The following is a 20,083-nucleotide window of genomic DNA, read 5'->3' as shown; positions in this document are numbered from 1 at the left end:
TAAATGCAGAGCATTATCTATGATCTTTCATGCTGCTTATTAGTAATATTAGATTAATTGTTGCAGATGGGTAGGGTGTATCAAATTAAACCAATGGTATATTTGGATGTGTAATCAGTCACTGGAAGTGGTCTTTTTAACACATTTGTTTTCAGTTTTCATTTCTGCTCTTGTGTTTTTCATATTTGAATCCAATAGAAACTAAATCTGAAAGCTGCATGAATCTGACAGTACAAAAATAGGTTCTGGAAAACCTAATTGAAGAATTGGTTAAATGTTTCCTGGTATCATTGCAAATTCAAACTCTGGTAAAATGGAAATTTGAAGAGTGCCAGACCTTAAGTGATAAAATTATTATTGGTATTAAAGCTAAAGTCAAGAACATAGTGTGATAATTATCAAAGGGAAGTATGAAAACCAGTAGTAAATTACTAATTAATGTAATTCTAATTAGAACACTAAAGCCTGCCATGGATGAATATATATTCAGATTTCCTGAGTTGTTTACAATGAAGTAAAAAGATCCAGCTAGAGGGCTGTTTTATGTATGAAGGCAAAGTCTTGCTCAGGTTTGATAATTATTTCCTGTCATCTATTCTGGAAACAATTGCAAACAATATTCCTCTCCATTGGTTGTAATTTCCTCAGGTAACTACCAGATGCTTGGTAAAGCAGGGAGAAACTGGAGTGTTTGACATAGAAACAGAAATAAATACAGAGCTAATCCAAAGCCCAAGATATCCAGAAAAGGATTTCCACTGATGTAAATAAGCTGTAGGTCAGGCCTCTGTCACAGAAGTCATCTGAGCAATGGACCCCTCCAGTACCCCGTCCAAAGGGGACTCATTATATTTATGTCCAGGCACTGTCTTTGGAATGCTTCCAGCAGAGCTTGGCTCTGATTTGACATTAATTTATTTCAGCTTGTTAAGCCACTACTATATGGTTTAAACGTTATTTTAATGGATGCAGATAAAGAGATGAACTTTATGACATGTAGTTCAGTTTGTGAGTCTGACCACTTAAATCCCTCAGTTTTGTCAGCACAGAACTAAATTTTCATTAGCAAAAATGACACATAGGTTGGAAACATCTAAAATGCCCAGGACTGTATGTTGAAAAAAAAAACATGTTCACCTTAGGATTTGAACTCTTTGTTGAGGGAATTTCACCTGACTGTTTAATATAGAAACAATTTGAGAAAGTTTAGTAGTGAAATTATTGAATCTTGTGCTTCAATTGCAATTCAGATCCCTGTGGCAGTAATGGAACTGAACTGTATACTAGTTCTTCATGTTAAATAAAAAGGTTGCATTTTAAACAAATAAATACAGAATTAACTAACAGTCCTTACCAAAAGTTTGGGTAACCACAGTAAATTGTAGAATAATATTTAGAAATGATCTATTCCAAATTTGGTGTTTTCTTTTTTTGTTTGTTAGGTTTTTGTTGTTGTTGTTGTTTTTCTAAACCCATTTGCAATTTGGATAATTGGAACAAGATACAGTAAATCTCAAGAGACTTTCTATAGGGTGCAGTTTGAATCAAAGGGATGGGCTGTTACAGAACTTGGAAGAGTGATGTAGTCCCACAGGGGGAATCACAGAGCCTTGGATTATTTGGTGAGAAAGGCGGACGGCTTTGTGCTGGGGAGCTTTGGGAGAGAAGGGCTGGGAGAGTTCAGGGTCTGGGGCTCCTGCACTGAGATTATGGTAGACGAGATCTTGATAGTTTCAGAAGGTGCTACAATTAGTGTCTGCAATTGTAATGACTTAGTATCCACCAAACGGGATGGCATGGGCCAGGTAATTTTCATTGATTTTAGTTTGGCTATGGCATACAGACACATGTAACTGAGGTGAAATGCAACAGTATGATTCTGCACTCTTCTGCAGCTGATCCATTGTGTTACCGAGTATCATAAATCTTGCTCGGGCGACATTTATGGCTTTCCTTTTTCTCTAACATGGGTGCTCTTTTTCCTTGATTCGGTGACCTTGTTTTTGCTCTGAAAGTGATTTAAAATGTAACATATGAATATTTTATCATCAGTAACCCTGATGCACAGAGTGATCTAAATTGATTCTGTACAGATCAAAATTATTATAGCACAAGCCTTACTTAATATTAAATAAATAACAGTAGTGTCTTATAGAACTTGTAAGCAGTTTTACAGAGGCTATATGAACTTCATGATGGTGTTGCATTACCCAGTGAATGAATTTATGTTGGGAAGACCTACACCTAATGAAAACTAAGATAACACCCATTGTGAGAATGTTGTATATAAGCATATCATACAATATAGAAAATTCCAGGTGGAAAGTGACTTCTGGAGATCAGTGTGAAATCAGAGCCTTGGACAAGGCTATCCAGGGCCTGGCCAAGCTGAAGCTTGAGTATTTTCAGTGAGTCAGATTCCCCCAGTTTCTGTGCAGTCTATTCCAATGTTAAGTCCTTCTCTTGGTTATATTTTTTTTCTTCACATGGATTTCCCCCTGAAGTTACTTGTGTCCATCTGTCACCATTCATCCTTGCAAAGAGAGCATCTCTGTTTTCTCTGTAGCTATCTATTAGGTATTGCAAGACTGATTTGATCTCTCAAACCTTCTCTTCTTTAGGCTGAACAAACCCACTTCTTTCTACATTTTTTCACACATCATGTTCTCCAATTTTCTTATCATATTGGTGGCCCTCTGTTTGCTTCTTTAGTTCATCAGAATCTCTCTTGAAAAGGGAGGACTAAAACTGGTCTCAGTATTCCAGGTGTGGCCTATCGAGCGCCAGCTAGAGTGAAATAATCACATCCCTTGATCTACTGAATAGACTTTCAGTAATGCAGCCCAGGACATGGCTTGCCTTCACTGCTGCAAGGAGACAACTGTCAGCCTAGGTTCAGCTTGCTGTTCACCAGCACTTCGAAAGCCACACACTTGATATTGAGAATCCCAGCCTGTATCGCTGCTTGCATGTGTCCCATCCTGCAGTTAAGTCTTTACATTTGTCTTCGTTAAACCCCCTGCAATTCCTGTTAGTTTTCTATCCTGCTAAGCTGCCTTTCTAAGGTGTCTCTTCTCTCTGCAGTTTCTTCCTCTCTTAGCCTGGTGACACTCTCAGACTTGGTTAGAATGAATCTGATTCCATCATCCCAATCATTTATAAAGACATTGAATACTATTGTACCCCAGTATTCACCCCAAAGGAACTTGTGACCGGCTGCCACTTTGACTCTGAGCCATTAAGCACTGATGCCTGATGGGCATCTCCAACAGGTGTCTGCATGCATTTACTTTGCATATCTAGCCTAGAGGTGACAGTCTTCTGAGCATTAAAAAATGCACACACTTCGTAGAGATTTACATTTATGAAGTCATAGCTGTGACATGTGAAAGATTAATGTGCATAAGTATACATGCCACCCATCTGGCAGCTGTTTCCCAGACAGTAACTTATATAAGATTCATGCATTTCAGAACATTTTGGATACTCTAGAGATCTGTAGCAAAAATGTAAGTTGTGCTTTGAAGCAATACATGCCTGTCAGTATATCTTACACAAACACTTCTTTTTCTGATTCCGTAATTTCTGAAGCCTCATGTTTTGCTTTTTTGTGTATATTGTCTCATATCAGAGGTGTCATTAACAATAAAATGAATACAAAAAATACTGATGAAGTCACATGTCTAGAGGCAAAATATCTTTAGAGTGTTAAAAAAAAAGATGCTAATTAATTAATGCTTCATGGCACAATGTGCTTGCTTGGTAGCTTGGTTCTTAGTGGGTCATTTCAACACAGAACTGACTAATTTTTTCATTCGTGAATTGTATATCATGTTGAAAATTGCAGTATTTTTTAATGTTTCGATAGCATATTTCAGGAGTCTTATGAAAACAGAAGAATATATTCACAACCTGATGTTCAAGGGCTTTTATCAAAGTCCTTTATTTAATTTGCAGAAAAAGTCGGATTAGAGGGCTTAAAATCTGAGTCTGTGTTTTCGGTTTATGGCTTTGCTCATTTTAAGCAGAAAGAAGGTACTCTGGAATAGAGAATTTTTCAATTACATATGACAAACTTTAAAATCAAAACAGAAAAAGATTTTTCCAAGTAGCATTGCCACAACACTTATGCTTTTTGAGATAAAGGATGCAAGACAGTTAGTTATTAAAGTCTTGGCAATGAGAATTACATTATAACTGGTGCTTTTTTATTTTATTTTTTTCTTTAGTTGTTGTTGTGGGTTTTCATTTGTTTATTCCCCATTCCAGGTGAAATCTCTGTGAGACTAAATAATCATTCTTTCCCAAACGAAGTCACTAGAAAATCTTAGTTTGCCTTTGGGATGGAACTCTGGTCTCCTTGTGCGGCAGCTGAGAGCACTGTTGATTCCTGGGGTAAGTTTCAAATGACAAAAGTGTGTCACTTGGTCTTTGATCTTTGGTTTCGAGCACTACTGGAAAAGATGTGATCACCCCCACTTTTTGCTAATTGTGGGTGATCACGCTAAAAGAAAGAATTACGTTGCCCAAGTGTAAAATTGTTTTTGCAGTAACTGAGCATCGCTCTATAAAACTCGACAAACATCCTGCCTGCATCATATGAAGAATTTTTCTCACTTTTCTGTTGAACTGATTTATTACCACCAGTCATGTTGGAGGGTGCCTGAGCTCGCTTCCTCTTTCCTTTTCAGCTTCCTTGTTTTAGCTCAGATGGTACTTTACTTTAAATCACATGATATGGTAAAAGGTCTGTTATTTGACCTGGGACTAGGGTCACACAACCAATCTTAGCTAGTCTAAAATTAAATGTTAGCAGTGCTAAAATATACTGAGTAATTCTTAACCTAAACTTGGGAGTTGCCAAGTAGGCTGGTATTTTATTATTGCACAATAAAACATAATTAGAATGATGACTGTTACTGATTTAAGGTGTATGCAAAATGTACACATCAAACCATGCATCCCAGACTTCTATTATTGCAGCTGTACCCTATTTGTTAAGGTCTTTAGGAGACATTTCCTATTTGTTTTGATTTATAGCCTCATAGCCTCACAAATAGTAGGAATTTTCCACTGGTGACTGCACAATGTATGGAAAGGACAAAAATATTTTTAAAATTGATCATGTTTCATAAATCACCATTTCTCTTCTATAGTCAAGTATTCCCTACTTGTACAGAGCCTGTTTTGCTCTGAACTGTAAGAAAATGCACTCACAGAGTCAGCTTTCCAACTACACTTGGAGTATGGTAGTGCACCAGCTTTGGCAGTTCCCTGAAAAATTGACGTGAAAGGATAAGAAAAATTAAAAAATGTTGCATGGCTTGAGAAATACTACATGGAAACACTGTGGTTTATTTAAGAGAACAAATCCACAATTGCTGTGTATTAATTAGCTTCCTTAGTGAAGAGCTGGCTCGGTACCATGTTCACTTCTGTTCCAGAATGCTTCCAAATCTCTCTGATACTAAAAGAGTGTCCAGACATATTGTATATTGTATCGTGTGTCCCAAGAACATCTGTGGTTGTCTCTCTGCTAATCCAGCATGGGATTAGTTCACATGCAGCTCTTGCTTTGATGGGTGTGTGTGGTGAGCAAGATGATTTAAGATGGCCCATTTTGTTTAGTTACTGTAATTCATCTGGGACAAACAGAAAAGAGAAAAAGACTTTTTCCCTCAGTCAGAGAGAGCAAATCAGCAATACTAAAAAAAGTGAAACTATGTGAAGATGTGGAGCTTCTTTGTTTAGCTGTTAGGTTTTTTAAGCATATTGCCTTACAGCTAGGAAAACTTGCAGCTATTTTGCCAATATTTCATACAGGCCAGACAAATGTTGTTTTCTGTCAGAGGCACAAACAGGCGAGAAACGCTTCTTTTACAGTTTAGCATCAATCTTTTAGTTGGCCTATTTAATACAGTATTGCTCTGAGAGATTCACAAGTAAGCCAGAACTATAACTCTTGTTGGTTTGGAGGCTTCATTTGCCAGAAATGGCAGTCTTAAAACAATCTCCATGTGACTGTGATTCACAGAAACTTCTGGTTTCTGGTTGAAAAAGCTGCTGAAGGTCACAAAGTGCTCACCTTTGCGTATTAGCTCTGCTGTGCGAATGCAGTAACTCAGTAATCATCCGCATGTTCTCATCCTTTGCAACATTTTTAGGGGAAATCTGTGTATAACAGTATGACCTCAGTCTCACAGCCTAACAGAGGCAAAACTTTCATAATGTTCACTCACTTAATTACATAAACTGAAGAGACGGGGAGTGTCACTTGTAGCGGGGCCAAAGAATCAAGACCCTATCTCAGTTTTCTTTTTTTTTTTTTAAATGATTCTTTTAAAAGTACTACATATCATTATCATCATCTTTGTCATTATTTTTAACTGTTTCATTAGCAGCTTCCTTAGCAAGTTCAGATGAAGGTCATTGTGCATGTGGGTGTCCCTGTGCATGTTTTCTCCAAGTATTTCTCTTTCATTTATTGTGGTTTTTAGTAAAGTAAAGCTTAAAGTGAAGTGATGAAAGCTTAGACAGCAGTTTTAAAAGTGTCTCTTGAGTTCCAGGAACTCAGCTATTGTGGATTACTATTCTGAAGAAAAGGCGAGTTTCTGTCATTGAAAAAGAAAAGGCATTTTCTAAGCAGCTATAAAATATTAATATCTTAAAAGCCGAAAAGAAAAAAAATGTTTTTAGACAGGGTGGGATTTAGCATGCAGATTTAAACCGGTTTATTTTGGTTAGCTTTTACTTTTGAATTATTGGCATTACAGTGCAAATATTCATAGTCATTCGTTTAGAGATTTAAAAATATACTACAAATAGATTCTCTATGTAATGGAAATCAGCACATTTATAAGAGCCAGACTGATAAATTCTTTTGTTCTGGGTTTAAAATAGAGGTGGAAATTTTGGTAAGTTTTCCAAGCCTCTAGATATTTTCATTGTATAGTACTTAAGAAGACACACCAGTAACCTAACATTTATTTTTACAGAAGGCATTAAGAGACATTAACTTTATTAATGATAGTCAGTTATTTTGTTTTTTAAGTTTATGATACGTACATCAATATTAGAAGAAACTTGTTTTATGCGAAAGATAATGAAAGCTGAGTTTTCATTTGGCTGAAACTTATAGTCATGCCCCTGTGAAAATGAGTATGAATCCATGTTTGTTCTTGCAGAAAGGGCGGTTGGGCAATCCAGCATCTGTTAGTTAAAAAATGAAAAACCCTGCTTACTATGGCCTGCTATTCAAGAACCTCATCTGTATTACATAATTTTGCAACACTAGCTACAAACTTTTGTGAACTGAGATTTTGGATCAAATTTTACCACTAAAAAAAAGGAAAAAAAAAAAGGAAAGAAAAAAAAGAAAGAAAAGTCTCAGCATGTGACAGGCATGATGCAAAGCCGCTGAGAAAAATCACCGATGCAGTGAAAGTAATCCAGACGTCTTTTCAGGCAGGGTACAACCCTTCTCTTGTTATATATGGTTTCTCTATCACCTAACCAGGTTATGATTCATTCTGTTAACTATGAAATTATCTAAAACTCAGATGGTTCTGTTAGAAGCAGAGATGAATGTGCTTAACTTTAAAATAGGTTGGTTGACCTATTCTTTAAGATTACATAGAAACTCCTTGCCTTTCCATATCCAGGAAACAGAATAATAATTTCTATTCATTGTGCAGAAAGGAAACCATACAAAGAGACTTCACTACCCAAACCAAAGTATTAGTATATGCTGGTGAAAATAGAGGAAGATTTCCCAGTGTATATGGAAACAGTACAGTGGGAGGTGGTGATAGAATCGTTTTGTTTGCGATTGGAATACCTTAAGTTTAAAATGAATGCATAGTACTTCAGTTGGCAGATTGTGTAATCCTTACAACAGTAAATGTTGTGACAGTAGTTTACAAATTCAGTAAAAGCAACAAGATTTTAAAGCATGAAATCATTATTTAGTTGTGTGCTCTGGTTGAAATGTCTATTTAAGTCAAATGTCTGTCTAAAGTTTTTAAGAAGTAAAGTTAGTTAGTAATTCATCCACATTTTAAGGCTAGAGAATGAATCTTTGACTTAATGATTTTTCATTACAAAGTTACTCAGACAAAACATCCACAAAACTTTCAGTAAACATTCCGAGATCTTTGAAATATCAGAAGTTGTGTACTTTGCTGCTATTTGCCTTTTTCTTTTGGTCTGTATCATTAAAATTTATTTCATCTATTGTATATTGTAAAATTAAAATCTTGGTATTTTGACAGGAGTTTCATAAGTGCCTAGAAACACAAAACTATGCTCAGGGAAGAAGAGAAAGTGTTGTACTCCAAATAAAGTAAGGCAGGATTTTACCTATCTCTGTCTGTATCCCTGTTTTTAGATCACAGTTTTCACTAGTTGCTGCTGTGCTCTGCAATCTTTCTTCAGGGGGAATTTCTGTGACAGGAATGTGGTAGCCTTGGAAATTTCTCCGAAGGACTATCCTCAGAAAATGGCTTAAAGCGACTGTCTGGCTGCTTTGTGGAGTGAATAGCAGCCTGTTTCTTTCAGCATTCTCTTGAACTTTTGCTAAACCTCAAAGTTAAAATCCAGGTGTATCCCCAACTCTGACAGAAAAACTTGGTACAAGTAATTAAATCAATGTAATTAGATATAAAGACAGCCCATTTTCACCAGGTTTTTTAGTCAGGAGTGAACTTTTGAAATGAATCTCCCTACCGTCTGCTCTTACTGTGCATTTGCTTACATTGAAGAGCACACCTTTTTTAGTGTACTAAGTTCATATTTTTAATGAATTAAATTCCTAACAGACAAAACTTAAATGGAAAGGGTGCGCCAGCAGCATACCTAATGCTCTCCAGTCTGTGGAAGCAGTAGAGGGTGAATGGCAGGTCTCTGCTGCGCTTCGCTCTGCAGGTCTTTTCTGACTGGGGCACGCTACTTGCTGCTGTAGGCATGCATAGTCTGAGTTGTCTGCCACAAAATAAAGAAGGTAAACATGCAATTCACAAGTTGTAAGAAGGAACAAAGTTTTGTTATGTTTACATTTGTAGAACCCCTTGAGGGTTACGGGCGAGCCCGAGTCCGAGTTGAGGATTTTTCAAGTTGCCTGCTGATTCTGGGTTGCTTTGAAAACTGCTGAATAGATAGTTCTGGAAGTCTGCCAAAGTTAATGCCAAAGCTGCAGCAAATGGCTCAGAATGTTTTGCTGAAGAGGTACGGGTTTGTTACTGGAAGAACTAGCAACGTATGCAAGGCAATAGCACAGAGGCACTGTGCTCTGATTTTGTGGAAAAGGTGCCGGCTTTTTAGGTCATTCATAGACTGAAAAGATGGTGTGACCATCCTCCATCTTCTGTTTATTTTCAGGGAAACAATCTTTGTAAATACGGTTTTGTTAAGGAGATATTAAACACTCTTTGTAGTTTCTTCACCCAGTAGTTCTATTATTTCTCCTTTGCCCATTGAACTATGAATATGGGTCAGAGGAGCGTGTGTGGCCCCAGTCTGAATTGCTTCTCCTTGTGGATCCATGGACATTTCCTGTGACCTCTTCCTTGTCAAGGGTGTTTTGTGCTAAGAAGGGCCTGTTAGCCTCTGGCTCTAGCACCTCCAAAAAATACTTTCCTGACCTAAGTGCTCAGCTAAAAAAAGAGTAACTCTTAATTAAAATCAGAACAAAATAATTTGTCTCAGAAAGAAAGGAATAATTACAGAATGGTTAAAAAGAGAGAGAAAAATGGGAAAGATCTGACTGGTCATTTGACTTTCCCCTTTTTGTTTTTATTCTAGTCTGCCAAAGCAGCAATTTTGAAAACACTTGGCTCATTTTTGACTCAGTTGGCAAATTAGGTCACACAAACCACATGTTGAACCATGCTTCCTTGCTTTTATGTTGCCTCACATGGTGGTCTTCCAACAAGTCTGCCATCCAAGCTGTGACTGTGGCTGTTCAGTTTCTGAGGTGACAGGAAACCAGGTGTGCTAAAGCTGGCATACAAGGAAGGCAGACTGTTGCTATGACTTTGGCCTAAACGAGCAGGAAAGTCTGGTTCTATAGGAGATGGTTTGTGGCAGGCATGACTGTAAGGTCCTTTATTTGAAAGTCTTGTCTTTCAGTTCTCACAACATTCTCTGCTGATATTAAAAAGTACTGGAAGCATTTTTTAGGAAAGCAGAACATGCTTTCCAAAAATATAAGACTGTATATGTCCAGAGAAAATCAGCATACGCAATATTGCGTCAATGTAATCTGAATGAAAATATGGAAGCTTTATACAGCAGGCATGTGACTGTTACAGCAGTCTGTTATTTTGGTCATCTCATGGTGCAGAAATCTCTCTGATTTTTAAATCAACATCCTAATTATTTTCTTCAGCAATAAATATTTACATATAACTTATTAATATCTTGCACGTATTTGATATTTTGGACCAACCTCAATGAATAAAATATTTCAATGAGGCAGCAATACCCTCACAGAGTACTAAAAATCACTCTGCAGGATACCTAATGGGATGGGTATACTTAAAAACAAGTGCTTTGTGGTTTTTGTGTCTGGCTGTCAAACTGGATAGAGAGGCTACTTTGAGTTTCCCCCTTATGGAAGGTAATAACTGTTTTGTGGGATTGCTCCTTGCTGCCTATTGTGGGAAGTAATTTAGGGACTTTTGAATAGTTCAGGGCACATAAGTTGTGAGAACTTGATACATGAATAATACAGCACGACGTACCTTTTGAGGATGTGTGAGCACAGGGCCGTGACTGAGGCCCTGGCTGAGCACAGAGTTAGTCTTCTAGAAGAGAAGCTGTGTTTCTAAGAGTGTTGTTGGGGTGATTTATTTGCTGTTTTGAATTTAGAGAGTTTTCCTCATTGAGTTCGGATCTGGTGGAAATATCCTTCTCTATGTAGGCTTCTCTCATAGCTCTCTGTACCAAGTACAAAGATTGCACATCTCTAACTCAGTGTTTTGTAGGGACATGAAGCCTGCTATAGTTCATTGTCTAATAGCTTGTTCTGAGTGTTTGGTGTAGGAATGGGCATGGGGTTGTCTGGTTGTGTCAGTGCACTCCTGTCTTGTGGCTTGCAGAGGGCAGCTGCAGTCTTCTGTGCCCCCTCTGCTAACATGTCAGCTCCTAGATACACTTCTACACTGGACCCATGCCACAGTGCTTGATAAATCAAGTAACTGCTTGCCATTAACCATTTTTCTGTACATCTTCTCCTAACTGTGCACCCAGTTCCCATTGTGTTTCTTCAAAAATATACCATTTGAGATAAAGGCCTTCCAAGATTTACTCCTTCACTAAAGAGTGAGCGATTTAACTATTTATGATAGGGAGCATATGCTGCCTCTTGGCTACTGACAGTAACGTGAGGTAATTACAATGTAATGGAATTGCTTTCAGCATGTTGCTTTGAATTACTGTGAGACAAGATAATAAAGAACTGGCTACTGTAATTGCTTTTGAAACATCACTTTGGATTTAGAACAATCAATGTGCCAGAGGATTTCTCGAATACAACAATTTCATTAACAGAATTTATTGTTTTTTTTGTTGGCTGTGTAATCTGCAGTTAATTGCTTAATTCGTGTTGGGACCATTCATTAGAAAGAACAATGTAATATTTTTTCTGATGCTATTTTTAAATGCTATCTAATCTGTCAAATAATAGATCTTATCTTAGTTCCAAGACTAGGTTTCTTCGTATTGCTAAGTTATAAAACTCTTATAAAACTCAATACCAAAGTTAAACTAGTTAAGTGGTGTTACTGCTGCTTCTTTTCTGAAAGAAAGAATTGTGGACTGGCTCTTTCAGTTATAAACTTCTGTCCTGGAGAAAGTTCATGTCATTGGTACAGGTCTGATGCATCTTTTGGCTGATAAATGATGATATCACTTCAAATCTCAGGGGTCTTCAGATTTTACAAAAGGATCTTTCAAAAACAGTCTGATATAACTTCTATTGCTATTACTTCTTGTGTTATTGTAATTACATCTGTGCGTGTGAATGGGTAGTGTGAATTGAGTTTGATAGGCAGTGTAAACATAATAAAAGGGCGGCTTCTACACCCAGGGAATTCCTCCTAGACCTCATCTGCAGTGTTGCATATGCAGTACGTGCCAAAACCAGCTCTCTTCCAATGCAGTCTTGAACCTATGGAGAACTAAACAGGCACTATTTATGGTATCCATTCTATTTAATTTCTGTTTCTTACTTGAGTATTTGTTTTTAATAACAAGAGAAAATGACTGTGTACTGAGTGGTGAAGTCTTAGCTCCTTGCTGTTTTCTGTATACAGGGAGGTATATTTTCAGAGCTGAAGATTAATGATAAAATTTGGATCATACAGTCCTATGTAAAAGGTCAGGCAAACATTGTCTCACATCTCTTAGGTCTCCCTTCCTCAGGCTTTTTTTTTTTTTTTTTTTTTTAAACAAGTACTCAGCTTTAACATAATAAAAACAGCTGAGCAGTTCTCCTTTCCTTAAACAAACATGTTTCAGGCCCTGTACAACCACCAGGGCTCTGATCCTGAGAAATGTTAGCTGTAGCGATCTCAGGATCAACAGTGACAATAGCAATTCGCAAGACCCACATATGGGTTGAATGTTGCCTCTTAAAGCTTCCAACTTTATCCAGAAGATTTGCAAAAACAAAGAGAGAAGCTGGCTATGATTATATAGTGCTTTTGGTCATAGACGAGCTAAGTTAATTACATCTACCATGGAAAGCATGAAAAATGAAAAACAGAAAGGAAATGATAATGTAAGAGATTCCTTGGCAGAAACAGATGGCATTTAAGAATCATGTAGTATCTGATAGAAATGTTAGCTACTCTTGTAGAATATTTTGTATGTTTTTGTTTGTCATCAAGTAGTTGATGGAAGCTGTATAAAAGTTAAGTGAAATGTATGATTAAACCAGCTCTTTACTGAACCAGCGCATATGTTTATCATACGTTCACCCATAAAAGAGAATTATATCAGAGACTTTTTTTTTTTTTTTTTTGCTATACTTGCAAAAATTCTGGGAGCAGCTCTAAGTGCACTTCCTACCATTGTTGTAAATCACTAGCTAGATGTTTAGCCCTACTTGGGAAATTCTTCTGTGAATCAATGGCTTCATTGAAAATCGGTTACTTATGAAAGTATGCTGAGAGCTATGCTGAGATTTTTATTTATTTAATTATTTATTTTTCTGGGAGTCAGGCAGCGCTTTTTTTCCCTCTCCGCCCAGTTTGTGTGATATTTGAGTTTCAAGTAAAATTTAAAAATAACAAAAGAAAAAAATGCATAATTATGGAAGTTTCAGTAATGACCTTGGAGAAACTTCACATTGTCTTCAGTTTGTGATTAAAAAACTCTCTTATTGTTTTTTTCTCTTATCACTGCTTTTGTCTTTTTATGTTGAATTGCAGACTATTCTGTTGCAAAATAACTCTAAGCAATGAAGTTACACAGATGTCATATTTTGAGGTCAAATCTCCCATTTCTTTCTTAGGTGACTTTTTTTGTTTGTTTGTTTTAAAATTCATCCACTGTGTCTAAATCCTGGGTAATAAGCATTCTTGGCAGGGTTTATCATTGTACAAGTACAGTTTGTTACTTCTACTTATAATATTTGGCTTGGTTTTGCTGTGTGGGTTGTACTTTTTTTTTGTTTTGTTCTGTTCATTTTGGTTTTTAGTAGAAATTGTGTATATTAAAAACAACTAGTCAGAGGTGATTATTTTCTCTAGGCAAAGGTTCCTATATGTCCATTTACTTGGTTTGCTGTACTTCTTTTCAAATAATCCCAAATTATATAGACTCATCACATTTTTTTTAGTGAAATATGAATAGTTGCATGTCTATTACAAATATTTAAATGGAAGTAATAATGTTATTTTAAAGCAGGGTTTTATAAATTATTAATAGATGTAATTGACATCACAGATACATTTTTTTATGTGAGAAATTCTGTTCTCAATTTTCTGTTTGCATTTCCCAGCACATATTTAACAAATATAAAAGGTGTAGCATTACTGAGTTAACTATGGTACACATTGTTTTTTGTTTTTTTTTGAGGCAAAGTCAGTTTAAAAGTTCATATTATAATCATCTTGGCACTTGATCATTTTATTCCTCCCTTCTGAGGTGGAGGTCACAGTCCCCTCAGTTCTACAAACTTGAGTGTTTACATGGAAATGCTGTAAAACTAATCTGTGAAATGAGCCTTAGATGAGCTTTAAAAGATTCTTTCTAAACTCCTTTAAAATAGCTTTTTTTTTAGAAAAACAAACAAAAACACATATTATTATAAATTTTATTATATTATTATTATTATTTTAAACCAGACCACTAGCCTGTTCAGTTTAGGGTGCAGCTGTGCTACCGGCAGAATCAATCCAACTGAGGAGGCAGTGACATCCAGGAGGGCTGAATCAGCAAGACGGAAGGTCATGCAACATGCTTAGTTCAGAATGAAGTTTTATGGGCACTGAAAAAGCCCTTTATAACAATTTGCTTCATTCTGATTATTCTTTGGATTTATATTGATCAGTACAAGCAAATTTTCCAAAGGGCTTTGTCCTGCTTTAATTGAGATAACAGCAATTGCTGTTGATCTCAAGCTTTTCTCTGTCTGTTTCCACAATGCATACAGGGATATTATTGTAGCATAATAAGAACAATTGTTTTCCATTGAAAGAAATCTCTTTTAATCTGTGACTTAAATTGGGGTGTTTTCCTGATGTATTTGTGAACTCATTAAGAGTAAGAATCAACCAAAAGGAGAGAAATTGATTGAGGCCATTAGAGTTTAATTCACAGTGCTTCCACCAGTTGCATGCTTCACTCTGTTCCTGATGGTAATTTCAATAGCTGTCAAAATGACTGTTCTCTGTGGTTAAATGTACTAAGCAGTGTAAATAATCATAAATAATTTCTTAATAAGATCAGCTTTGAAGGCTAAAGTAAGGCTTTCAGAAAACTGTAAATCTTACAATGTTCTGACAGCCACAGTTTTCAAAATATGTATTTCAAATGAGACTAAGAAATATAAAATGGCAACCTATTGACCTACGTAACCTGAATACGTAGGGTATAAATTTTGTATGTTATCTGTGTTAACAAATAATAACAGTAATGTTAACATTTACTAGAAATTAATACAGACCTTAAGATACTCTCAGTATGAATATACAGAATGATGTAATTGTCAGACCAAAAGTTCTGTCTAGTGCAGTACCTTTCTCTGAAAGTAACTAAAAGCAAGTGCTTGGAGAGCAGTAAAAAGACACTGCAGTAAGCTGAGTGATTCCATCCAGTGGACTTGAGAGTGCTTTTGTAGTCCTTCAGCCACATGGTATCTTTTTTATATTACATTTACAACATTTTTACAATAGGCAGAGGCCTGTTGTGATGGGCAAAAACCCTTTTGTGTTAAACATTTTAAAAGCACATAACAAAACAAGCAAACAGAAAACAACAAAAAACCCTTTGTTTCTTATTGCACTTTTGCTGAGCATGAAAGCTGTGACAGTAGCAGCATAACTCCACTGCTAAGATAACTTACTTTAACAGTAACAATTGTGGAAAACAAATATGGATAGCAAAACAATAGCAGCAACAACAACAAAAACCCCACAGAAGACAAAACAAAAAGAAATGAAAGAACCCCCCCTACCCACTAAAACCAAAACCCACCCACCCATTTTTATAGCTTCTGAGCATTTTCTTTAATTACTAAGTTGTCTTCTAGATAGAAATGGAGTGGGCAATATAATAGTGTAGAACAGTTCTAGAAAACAACTAATTGAAATTAGCCCTAAACGTCATGATTTTCTTCTTGCCATTGTTTCACGTTATTTTGAAAATTGGTAGGCTAAAAACATTTTTAGTGTCACTGCTGCAAACTCTCCTGCCTCTCATACTAATATAAATATGAAATGGTTGCATCTAGGAAAAAGCATGCTATCCAAATTCTCCACTGAACTGAAACCATCACATTGTGCCATGTTGTTCCATTGTGTTAGAGCACAGCTCATAATGATGTGTCAGAATACCAAATGTCAAATATAGAACTTTGCTGGCAGAATAAGCCTGAGGCTTACTAATGAAATCTCTGCATTTTGTTCAGGCTCCATGAGGCTGGTTACACTACAGGATAGGAAAGGACATAAATTTTCTGTTCCTAAGAACATAAATGTATTTGCAAAATACTTTTTCCTGAAATATTTATGCTAAAATTGGAAGCTGTTTCTCCCCCAAATTGAAGTGTTCCCTCTCCTATAAAATCCATCAGTGAGGTTCTTCTTACAGCCAACCTTAAGATTCATCACAGGGAAAGCATGCTCCTGTAAACTCAGCTGAGTCTGATTTGTTCATTTCACGCCAGACTTGCAGCACCACTTGCCTTATGTTTCATTTTATCAGAAAGATCTGTCAAAAATATTTACTTACAGTCTTTCTTTCCTTCATCAAATGCAAACAGAAGTCTTCATGGGTGGATGGGAAGCAATGTTTTTTAAACTGCTTCTGCTTCTTTTAGTGGGAATCTTTGCAGTAGACAGTAGAGGAAAATTGGGTTCTTTTATCTTCCTTTTTCCTAGAGCATTCCCTATGTGAGTGCAAGTTGACATACTGAAGAACTTCCTTTCTCTTTCCTGTATGTCTAGCACGAACAGTGATGCTGAATCCTTTTTGGTAGTACTCTTTTTTAGTAGTGGTCTTTTACTTTTAAACTTCAGAAGTGGAACACCAAATATCACTGAGAGAACAGCATAGTTTTGGTGAAATACTGATCTACGATGCATTAGCTGTGGTTTTGAAGACATACCATACCCATTCCTAGTGTGGATTTGGAAATACATATCTCTTTTGCCTTATATATATATATACATATATATAAAAAATGAGTCACTGACTCATTTTGTGTTGTCCAGTAGCTGTCTATGTTGTGCTGACCTGAAGCTTTCTTCAAGACTACAGTGAGAGGCCAAGTGTTGAATATTTGTCTGTGATCTGTCATAACATATTTTTCTGTAGTGATAGAAACTGTCTGTTGCAATGAGGATTCAAGATACCTTGGTAGTCAGCTAGGACATCTGTGGTTGCACCGTTGCTGACAATAAAATTTCTGCTTTGGAATGTACTCTGAAACAGTTTTATGAGGTGATTCTTGAGTTACTGTTATTAGGAGAAGTAAAAAAAAAAAATACAACTAGTGCATTATTGAATGAATGATGCATGTCAGCTGCCTATTGAGAAACTGTTGCTCTGTAAATCAGGTTGGGAGTTCAGCAGGATTTTCAGAATGTCTTTTTTCCTGGAAAAATCAAATGTACGTTTAAGACTGCTTTTCTCAAGACATTACCTTACTGATACTGTTTGTATCCAGCAAGTGGAAAAAATACAGTACAGCAGCACACAGTGGCACTTCCCCAGCTTTCTGGCTTTTGTGAAGTCCTCTCTCTCACTCAGAACTGGTTTCTATAGGTAGAGAGTATTATTAGAAGCAAGAAAGGATGAGATACGGATGTCCTTTTCTGTGCTCCAAAACTTTGGCTTATGGGAATTGTGTTTGAATATTTATTGTTAGTCCTCTTGGCTTGTTCTTTTCTTTGTGATGTTGATCTTGCAGGGATCTAAATGAAGACCTAAAGTTTGAACTGACCTAGCTTTTAGATTAGCAGTTACAGTCTTGAAAAACAGAACAAAATGTTAAATATTTCCTTTTATCACCGCATCTCTAGAATACACTGACTGCAGGGTTCAACAGCTAATTGGGGGGTGAGGGGGGGGGGAAGAAAAAAGGTTGCCTTAGGCATTATCTTTCTGAAACTGATTTCTGACTCAAAGTTTTGTTATTAATGCTTTGTTTAAAGAATTTTCTGTTACATCAGTTTGACTTGGTTTGAACTCAGTTCCAGAGGTGAATATTCAGTGCTGCAAAGTGAGTGCTCCACCCAGTGCACTGATTATTCAGGTTCAAGAGATTTCTTTTCCAAATTTTCCACCCAATGTGTAGGGACAGAACACTTGGGATGACACAACCACTTTCTGTATTTGTGGGAACTGTTGCTATGAGCAGATCCTAATCCCATATGTAATGTTTCATTTGCAGGGAAAAAAAATACTAACAACTCCCCATACGCTACCGAAATAACAAAGTAGTATTTATTCCTGTCCTTAAATCACTCCTGTTTGTCCAGACCACTTGATGGCTTGATGGTCTCAAAGCAAGTTAAAGATGTTAACTTACTATTTGATAACCTGTGCAAATGGTCTTGTCTCAGGCAGGGTCATCACAGCAAAGAAATACAGACAAGTAAACTTGTATAATTCTTACTTTATCTGAAGGATTGAGTAGCCATAGTAATAGAAAGATCCCTTTAGTCTTTGGTACCTTCTCCTCAGACAGTGGTTGTGAAGCTGTGCCCTTTTTACAACTTTCAACTTCTCTGAGTAAAATGCTGGCTATGAGAGAGGTTTAAATCAGAATTTACGGAAAGAACATGGCATTCAGTTTAGCTGCGTATGGTAAAAACTTTAAGTTTTGCTGAACAGAATGCTATTACCTCAGGTAGTGAAAAAGTTGAATTATTGATTATATTGTACAGACTAATCCAAACCAAAACTACATTCAGGTGAAGAAGGCATGTTAATATAATGTGAACGCTATACAGTAGGAACTGTAGTCTCTGAAAATAATCTTAGAAATAAAGATCAAGAGTGTAAGAACAGCCAAAATGCAGGACAACTGCTATTTGGTAGCAATACAATGGAATAATTACAAAATTAAGATTGATTAAGACAGATCTTCAAGGGAGATTAGATGAGCATTTTTACCCAGACAAGTATGAGAAAGATGGAGAGGACTGAAGAAGGGAATGTGATTTCAGAGGAGAAAGAAAGCGTTTGGGTTGGAAAACAGCATATATTAGAAGAAGAATGATGAGAGAGGAGGGAAAAAGTTAAATCGAAGGGCAGGCAGAGTTACTGCTGTTTGTGGTTGTGTGGAAAGACGGCACTTGACTTGAAGGGCCAATTCCTAAAAGTTATTAAGCACCTGTAGTTCTGGCTGAAATCTATAGAAACTGCTGAAGGACATGGCTGTTTGGTAGAGCGTGCAACCTCAGAGACAGTTGAAGCCCAACCAGACACGGCCCTGGACAACTTGCTGTAGCTGATGCTGCTGTTGAAGGGTGATGAAGTTGACTAATGTCCAGAGGTCCCTTCCAACCTCAACCATTCTATCTGTCTGATTTTTGCTGTACAATTGTAAGATATGTTTTCCTGTGTGGGAACATGTGAAATTGGACGTGTGTATGTAATCTGAATGTGGTCTTGGAAATGTGGCCAGTGGTATCCATAAAGGAAATATGATGAAAATAGAGGAGAAGAAATATGTTTATAGAATGAGATATTATAGATCATTAATAAAATATGATTACTTTTTATCGTCCATCTTCTTTACCTTTGCTGGTTTTTCACACTCCGAGATTTTTAAGGTGAGATGAAGTCAGTGAAGTGAAGAAGCCTCTTATAGAATGGCCTTCTATATAAATAGATTATTGCCTTTTTACCACAGTTATATTTGCATGGAGCCCATAAAATATTTTAACATACTCAGTCTTGAAATTAAATTACTACCCTAAATTACAGCATGATCAGTGAGTTACCATTGTACCAAACTGGCACAGTTATTAGGAGAGCCTATGGAAACCTTGGAAATGACAATAATAGATACGTCTTTCAGCACTGTTTTGGGAAACAAACATTTGCTAGTGTTGGGACTTATTTATTCATGTAACCAAAAAAGTTGATGCTAGTTAGCTGTGGAACAGGACTGAAGTGTTTAAGTTGACTGAATATAACGTTTTAATATGAGGTCGTCTTTTTTTTTTTTTTTTTGGATCTGTATAGATCCAACATAGTCATGGATTTTCAGTCATTTAGTCTAAACATAGTCATGGATTTTCAGTCATAGGATTTTCAGGCTTTTTTTTTTTTTAATTGTCTCTTTATGCAATGTTTGCTTTAGCAGTGTTTGTCAATTAAGTGGGCGCTAAAAAGAAGATAATGTGTC

At 36.5% G+C, this 20,083-nt stretch overlaps 1 long non-coding RNA gene across 1 annotated transcript in view; it reads left to right on the top strand.

The window, feature by feature from the left end:
• Window positions 1-20,083, top strand: part of LOC308197805 — a 128,942-nt gene that overhangs the window by 45,787 nt on the left and 63,072 nt on the right. The window contains exon 4 of the long non-coding RNA XR_013953289.1: window positions 4,270-4,395. This is a non-coding gene — a long non-coding RNA (uncharacterized lncRNA). The remainder of the gene's footprint in view (window positions 1-4,269; window positions 4,396-20,083) is intronic.

This window comes from Anser brachyrhynchus, assembly GCF_964034855.1.
Source record: "Anser brachyrhynchus genome assembly, chromosome: 7".
Classification (NCBI taxonomy): domain Eukaryota; kingdom Metazoa; phylum Chordata; class Aves; order Anseriformes; family Anatidae; genus Anser; species Anser brachyrhynchus.
Note: the sequence above shows the minus strand (reverse complement) of the source record. Positions and strands in the feature narration are given on the sequence as shown.